Source organism: Lonchura striata, chromosome 4, assembly GCF_050655825.1.
Source record: "Lonchura striata isolate lonStrDom1 chromosome 4, ASM5065582v1, whole genome shotgun sequence".
In the NCBI taxonomy this organism is placed as follows: domain Eukaryota; kingdom Metazoa; phylum Chordata; class Aves; order Passeriformes; family Estrildidae; genus Lonchura; species Lonchura striata.
Window position 1 is genome coordinate 24,865,036 of NC_140706.1, and position 8,933 is coordinate 24,873,968.

The window sequence follows — 8,933 nt, forward strand, 5'->3', positions numbered from 1 at the left end:
ACCAGACTCTCAGGTACTCTAAATGTTCTTCCCCAGGTAGCTTGAAAGTCTGTCCTGATTTAGGTATGGGGCTGGCAAGAAATGGGATCCACTTGACTAAGTAAGTAACAACTAGTTTGCCAAGAGACTTTCCATCTGGTTGATGGAGCCTTTCACTGTGGCATGCTGGAACCTGATGCCAGCATCCTGTAAATAGGCAGTGAACAGACATTAGAGGAAGTAAAGATAAGAGGCTGGATAATGGGAGATACAGATCCCTCAGGATGAACAAGATGGGTCAAAGTGGGACTGACCCCAATGGATAAGGTAAAGGGTATGGGTTAATGTTTACATGGAGGAGCACCTCAAAGACCTGGAGCTGTGTGATGAGAATAGTGTTATCCACAATTTTTCTACTACATACCGGTTACCTTATGTTTTTTACTGTAAGAGCTTCATCTCAGGCTTTTGAAGCTATATTAAGGCAGTGTTCACCTACAGTCCACAGTAAAAAACTTATACAGAGTAAGTTATAAAATAAATTATCATGGATGTGCTTCTGATGGTGACGTCATTATCCTAGCATCAAAATTCCATGTTGTAACCACGTGGCATTTGGAATTGCGTTCTGACATAGTATAAAAATATCAAATTGCAGGAATGTGCCTTAAAATATACAGCCCTTCTGTTTTCTTTGTGTTTCTGGTGCACAGGTCACTTTGTGATGTTGGTGTGAGCAGAATTGCCTCCATTTACTCTTTATCTCTTACTGCCATTTTTACCCTAGATTTTCCCTGATCAAAGAGGTTTAATTAACAACTTAATCCAACAGGTTTTAGTTTGTGAGATAGACCTCTGAGGGGTGGTAAAAAAATGAACTGTTTATATAAAAAGTGAGATTATTTCCATAAACTTAAATTTGCTTCATAATTTTCCTTTATCTTAAATGAAGCAAGTACAAAATTTTATAAACTGAAATATGTTTTAATTTGGTACCTTAATTAGTACTTTTATTAATAGCCCTTACAATCTTAAAGCAAAACAATGTAAGATTAGTAATAACAGGAGCAGCAATGGCAACAGCAGTAGTTGGTACTTCTCCTACTATTATTATGGCTACAATTAATAATATTATATTGTATGTAATTCTTTCCTGAATTCAGAAAGCAGGATTTGAATTGAAAGCCTTCATTGCTTTCAGAGCTACTTGTGATTTCTATTAGCTGGGAAGCTATCCCTAAACTTCACAATCAGCTCCCAGTGCTTCACTCATTGCTCATTAGTGAATGCTTAGCACTGAAGTCAGCAGGAACACTCAGAGGATATAAAAGCTGTGGAATTTGACTTTCATCATGTTGTCATTGATCACAATGGGAAAAACAATTTTCTGCTGTGCCTTTACCGTTATACAAGTGCCTGTGACTTGACACCAAGTCATAAAGTATGTCTGCTCCTTGTTTTTGAAGTCAGGCATAATGTCTACTTCTTGTGTTTTAATAAAGATAGAATACACACTAAATTAGCCAAATATTTCATATTGGAACAATCATGTTATCATAATGCTGACTTACAATGCCTTTGATTCTCCTGTCACTCACACAAATGCAGACAGATAATGAATTAAATAGTATGACTCTATCATAAATTTACCTAAAAGTAGTCATGCTACATGAACATAAAGTGTCAAGTGCTACCATAAATTTTGGTAATGATGGCATCTTTTCATTGTGTTAAAGTGAAAAGATACAGAATGTTTTTATATTGATCTTACAAAATGCAAGCAAATTACGCTTAGACAAGTACAAGATAAGTGTACAAGAAAGCAAGATGGGAAAAAAAAATAGGTTTTTCTAAAACTGGTTAAATAATGTTTTATCTCTCCTACGAATGAGCTGAAGCAAAATTTCTCACTGTGCTTAAACTTAGACCAATGTGAGACCAGGTTCATAATAGGGAATAAAAACTTATGGCTTTTAGAAGTTTAAAGATTTTTGACACAATGGCCCTTGCATGCAAAGATTTATGATTTTCTAAATAGCACATATGCTCCAGAAATTAAATGTTAATGATAGCAATTTTGTGTTGCAGAAGAACAGCATCTCGCATTCTGAAGTGTTTTCTTCAAGTCTCAACTGATGTGAAACTCTGTGTTAAACTCACCTACTTTATACTGAATTAATTGAAACAGTGGAAAAAACAGCACAACACTGTGAAAAAAAGCCAGGAAAAGTTCCTTTCTCAGGATGTGAGAACTCTGACTCATGACTACAAGTTGTATAATCAAAATGACTGGGTCAGAAAACACACACATGTCAATAATCTCATTGTGAGCTATCTCAGAAGATAAAAGCTATAGAGGTTCATGCACAGCATGCAAGCAGAAATAAATACTGCTGGTTCATTAGTCAGGATTTATGGTAAAATTTAAGTCAATTTCATCAATTTTTGGATAAAATGTAATGTGCTAACCTTAAAGCTGTTAATTTAGGTTAGTCTTGGATCCTTTTTTTCACTTGCAAGTTGACTGTAACACACCAAGCATGCTGGCCAAAGAATGCAAGTCTTGCTGCAGAACTCAGTGACACTGGCTCCTTCCCTTCTCCCAGAAAACAGTTTACTCTTCAGCAGACAACAATTGTGCTCAAGTGCAAGATTCCCTATTCCTTTGTGCATATTCTTGCTTGTCACTGACCTTGATAAGCTCTTAGTTTCCACAGCACTTTCTAGCAGAGCTTCACTGCTGTGTAGGAAATGTTTTCACTTCTAAGTATTGATTTTCCTACCTTTCCATTTCACTGAAGGTTCTTTATTTCTCTGTTATGGAAAAAGATGAATTCAAGTTCCTTAGCTGCCTTCTCCATCATGGCTCATTTTGTCTTTCTTTTTTTTTTTTTTTTTTTTTTTTTTTTTTTTTTTTTTTTTCCTGGATGAAACACTGTTCTTTCAACCTGTACTGCTACAGGAGCTTCCCCATGCCTCTGTTCTTCTCATGATTATATGGCAGAAAGAAAACCAAAAAACCAATGGTCTGAATGTGTCCCTTGGGCTGATCAGCCCAAGGGATCAGCATTAACTAAGGAGAAGAAATAATGAATTAAGACAGAGGGTTATACATTTAAAATAAGTTTTATATTTCAATCTCTTTTCTATTTTTTTACTCCCAGATTTTAAATATAATTGCATTATAATACAACTGAGAAAATCTAATGTGTTTTTAAACTGATAAAGACCCTGCCTAAAGCAACATCGAAGTTCTTGAATTGAATAAATGCTTTGGGTTATAGAGATATTTATTCATGCATTTAACTCAACAAGACATTTTCTAGCACTTTACAGCAGAAACAAAATGGGACACTCTATTGCGATTACTTCATATGTGACTTTAAACCTGAACATGGTAAGAGTAACACTGGTTATTTTTATTAAGTGACTAAAAATTCAATATTTAAAAACAGTGATTAAAAATCCTTCAATTTTATGCACAAAATAAAATATCAAACATTCAAATACCTTGTTGGTTTACTGGATAAACATTCAAAATATCCCAAATTTCTCTCTGTGAATGCAATATATTCATCCTTAACATGGTTTAACTCTAAATCTGCAACTAAGTTCCACACAGGTGATCACTCACTTCTGCTTTGTCAGGCTGGGGGATAGACAACTGGAAGACTGAGTGACAAAACTTGTGTGTTGAGATAAATAGAGTTCAATAGGTAAAGCAAAAGCCACAAATGCAAGCAAAGCAAAACAAGGAATTAATTCCCTACTTCCCATGGTCAGGCAGCCATCTGCAGGAAAACAGGGCTCCAGCACACACGATGGTGACTTGGGATGACAAATATCATCACTCTGAGTATTACCTTTTTTCCTCCTCTTTCCCCCAGGTGTAAATGCCAGATGGAGTTAAACCATGAAAAAAGTCAAACTTCATCTGCAAGGTCTAAGTTATTCCTTAAGATTTCTAACTTCTTACATATTGGAAAGACGTGCTCAGTCTGCAATGACTCCTTCCTCCGTTTAAAATGTCACAGTTAAAAATACAGATAATTACATCATTTTATCTCTCACTTTCTCCTAATTTAATGATCATGTCATTAAAATGGATAATTTTGAAATTTGTCAATTTATCCAGGTCAGTTTGGCAGACAACTCAGGAACAACATTTAGATATTCATTTCTTTTTGAAGAAGTGGTTCAGCTATTTCATAGCTCTTTTTTACTGATTTTCAAAGCTTGGAGTATCAGAGAATTCTGTATCACAGAATTCTATCTGTTTCCCTTAATAAAATATTTTAAGCCTGATGAGGTGATCAATCAACAGCCATTGCCTGAAATCCTAATTTTATTTTAATAAAATACTCTTTAGTACACATAAAAATGAACTGTGGGTGCCTAGCTTGACACAGGTGAATTGTCAAAATATGACATTAGAGACATCACAAGCTAAATATTTCTATCTTGGAAGCACTTCCCATGCTTTCTAGAGGTGCACACTGGTTCTTGAACTGAGTTTTTCTTGCTGTTGCATCCATCTCTATTTTTTCTTGTATCTCTTGACCTGTTAACAGAGAATTTTAACACTGTCAGATCAGTCAGCTCTCCAAGGTGGCTTTGGGTCCTGATCCCACAGTGTTAGTGTGACAGGTAATTAACTCCAAAGTTTTCTCTCGGAGTGAGTCAGCTATTTCCTGCTGAAACAAACCCGTTTGATTGAGGCTTTGGAGATCATGAATCTCCAACAAAAACTGGGTGGGTTTATTTATGCATGTATAGTATAGATGAGCAGATAAACCTGCACCCGGTTTGCCTCCCCTGATCCTGCTCTGGCTTTGTGCAGTTTAACATTTGCAGGCTTACTGCACTCTAAAGATGCAACACTTCAGCATCCCTGCCAAGTCTCTGTGCTTTGAGCTGCCACACTGGAGCCTTTGACCAGAAGGGAGCATTGGATGCAACGTGCCTGTCGCAGAAAGAAAGGTCCCAGGTGGGCCCCGAGGCAAGGGGGATAGAGTGCAGCTGCTCCAGACAGAGCTTCAACAGGACAGGCAGAGCTGTCCTGTAACAGCCTGAGAGCCTTCCAGCAGGGCATGCAGGTCAGCAAGGTTGGTGCAGCATCAGAGGTTGCTTTTCTCTCTCATTCTTTCTCTTTTGTTGCCAATTTTGTTAGCTTTATTATGCACATTTTGCATTAGGATATTAGCAGTATTGAAGATGTTGATTCTCTGTTTTGGTTAGTCATTGTTCCTTCTTTTTTCTATTTTACACTCAGCACAAAACTCTCATGATGCTTCCTAGTTACTAAATAATAATTGATTTATTTAATTTAAAAAAAAAAAAAAGTTTTGGCTTACTGCTGGTTTTTTTTGCACGTTCCAAAGATCTCTTTTCAGCTTTCATTATTGTACTTGAGTATCAAATCCCTCTGCTGTCACCTGAGCAAGTGTCCATATTAGAATCCACGTTATTAAATTTTTAATGATTTTCAAAACCCAGGAAATTCTTCTGGTGGCTTTTCAGAATTGATGACTCAAACCATTTCCTTAAATCCATAGGGAAAATTGCAATAGCAAGTAGAGGCAAACCTCTCATATGCTTTTTCAAAGGGGTTGCAAAATATTATTGCGTATTTTGTGCATCCAATTTTGTCCAGGAATTTTAATTTTAGTACAACTTTTTGAAAGGGCTATAATATTGTTTGCTGATTACTCATGACTTATGGCCAGTCTTAATGATCAAAATTCACAGCAATTAATTTGTGCTCAAAGATTTACCTATTTTGAAGCACTAATAAATTAAGCTGCAGATCACTTTTAGAATAATTTTGTGCTATTTATCATTAGTTATCCTTAATGAGTTGTGATACAGAAACTTCTTTTGAAGTTGAACCTCAATACCTACAAAAGACATGTTTGGAAAGAAATGTCTTCTTTTATTACAGTGAAAAATATCATTTTACGTCTCCTTTTTCAAAGGCGAGCTTGATCTGGATTCTAATTGCATCCAAAAATCATTCTTTAGAAAAGATCTGAAATACTTTAAAATTCAGAGACTATGAACACTGTGATAGAATTGGTTGTTTCTTAAATCAGTGTGGTTTTGGATGTTATCTAATTACAATAACACCAATGACCAAGTAATACAGTTTTATTTTGATAACTTGTGGCTTCTATATACTGGTTAGGTATTGATATAAGACAGACTGGATCTTGCAGGTGCAAATTGAACAGTAATAACTGTGGGTAGGATTTAGTCAGCCTGATTTTTTCAATAAGAAACATGAAGTTCCTGCACTTATATGGGATCTACTCATGTCCTCGCTTGAAGACTGCAGCTAAATGAACAAAATCACCATCCCTTTGTTTTCTCTTTTAAATAGGTACCTGTCTTGAGGTGACTTTATGATGCTTGTATCCCCATTAATCTGTTTAGCCCAGAAATAATTTTTCCTCCTTTAAGACTGGTTCTGAGAGAGAAGGGAGGAAGAGAAGAGCGGAGTTTGTTACCAGAAACTGCACTTGCTCTTCCTCATCCTTCTCCTGGACTGTGCTGTTTGCAGAACGGACAGATGAAAGGAGAGGGCTTTCCTTTGCTTTTGGTTAGTTTTTAGCTAGCTGAGATAGAGAAGCTCCCTGAACTGTGTTTTTTCTTTTTCTTGAACCTACTCTGGACTGAACACCCAGAAGAGCACTGGCATCTCCCACCTGTAGCCCACCAGGTCAAGCCCGGGCCGCAGCATTTCCAGTGCTGGAGTGACTGATAAGAGACTGAGTGAGCTGAGCTACAGCCCATGGAGGGGACTTGCTGAGCTTGTAATGTCTTTGAAATGGCAAGAGGTTTTATTTTTTAATATTGTTCAATTTTTTTGTAGTGTTGAATGCTTTGCCTTTTAAATAAACAGGTAATTTCCACTTTTCCCCAAGGAAATCTTTTCCCAAACCAGGTGGGAGATGGGTTGCTTGAATCTGCTTTCTAGAACCCCTTTAGAAGTTTTCTCCCAAATTTGCCCTAAATCAGGACAAATACATTTTTTGGTGCCCAACGTTGGGCTTGAGAAGGCAGAAAAAAACTGTACCGATTGCATTTTGGTTGTATTTTATATTTGACTAAAGCAGTCAGTAGACATGTTGCTTGAATTCATGATGTCTCTGGGTGGAAGTCTTCATGTGTTTCTGGTCCCTAGGGTTTTTTGAGGTTTTAATACCTTTCTGATCCCTAGGATTAATTTCTTATCCAGAAATAGCTCCAGTATTGTTCCTAACACACAGTTTTTACAGTAGAGTGGCATGGATTTGAATAGCTATTGTGCTGGGCTTGGTGATAATGATTAATAGGTAGTTTACAAAGGTACTGGAATCTGTTCAGTATAAGTATGGTTTATAGTTTTGTCATCCTACCCTGTGCCCTAGTTCCAGTAGCATGTTTAGGGGGTTTATTAGTAATTGCATCCAGTTTGTTAGAGGAGGAACAGGGGATCAGGCTTTTCAGCCTTTCATCCCTTTGGTAATGGCACAGCTAGTGAATTAGATTCTTTTATACTGGAATATCCATTTCTGACAAAGTACCTAAGAGAAGTTGCATATTTCAGCAATTTATGTTTTTCATATTTCTATCATAACACCAATTTAGAATCAATGATTTAATCTATTGTTTGTGGTAGGTTGGGTGCAGAGGCTGCACTGACAGATCACTAAGAGCGATAATTCCAAGAAACGGAAATAAAAGCAGTACTCAAACTCCAACAGCTATATGGTGGAAACAGAAGCAGGGAGAGAATACTGTGGAAGCAGCCCCTCCCGACAGGAATAGACCTTTCTCTCAAGGTTTTGGATATCTGTTCTTATTTTAATTTGATAAAATTGTATCATTACATTGCTGCACTGTCTGGGAATAGTGATGCCTCACTGGATTTTTCCTAACTTCTGCTCAGAGTTCCTATATAACAAAAGCAGCACTGTTGCATTCATTTCCATGGCCAATAGTAAAATATCTGTATAGTGAAAATTATAATATATTTTCAACTGGGTGATGAAAACATATTGAAATGACATCAATAGTACTCATAAGGCTGCTATGCTTGGAATCTAAACCATTTCTTAACACATTTTTAAAATATGTTATGAAATGCTCTTTTCCTTTATGAAAGGAAAAGAGAACCAAAGGGGAGGGGGCAGATTAAATGGGACCAAAACATTAGGGGATAGGCAGAAACTGTGGATATACACCCAGCTCTACCAAGGAGAACCACCCATAGGTGCACAGAGATAGAACTAAAAGTGTCTATCACCTAATGAAAAGTTGTGTTACTCAAGGTTCCCAATGACTAGAAAAAAGCAAATGTTGCTTCCATCCAAAGAGCAGCCAGAAGGAAATAGGGAAGTGTGAAATAGGGTAAAGTGTGGGTGAAGTGTAGATGAAGTGTTGGTTTCACCTCAGTCCCTGGTCATGAAACATATCCTCTTGGAATTAATTTCCAAGAAAGAAAGGAATGGAATTGGGTGCCACTTGTTTTACCTGGGTAAAACTTGACCACATCGCTTGTGCTTTTCATCAGAAGGAAAAAAAATGTATGTCTGAGAGGAGAACAGGTTAATGCATCTTGAGTTTGAACAATACTTTTGACACTGGCTTCCAGGCTTTTCTTAGCTGGAAACAGGAACTGTGGGCTGCACAAATGGGCTGTTGTGCTGTTTGAAAATCGTCTGTACTGCCAACCTGCCAAGCTCATTGTGCAGTAATCAATAGCTTGATGTTCATTTGGCAGAGGTACAGAGCCACCCTAGGGTCAATACTGGTGCTGGTATTATTCAATATCTTCATCAGCAGGCTGGATGATGTGACATAATACACTCTCAGCAAATTTATGGATGATGGTATATCAAGGAGAAAATTGATTGAAATGCCAAATGGCAGAATTTTGATCCAGAAGGACCAGAGGAAAATACAAAAAATGG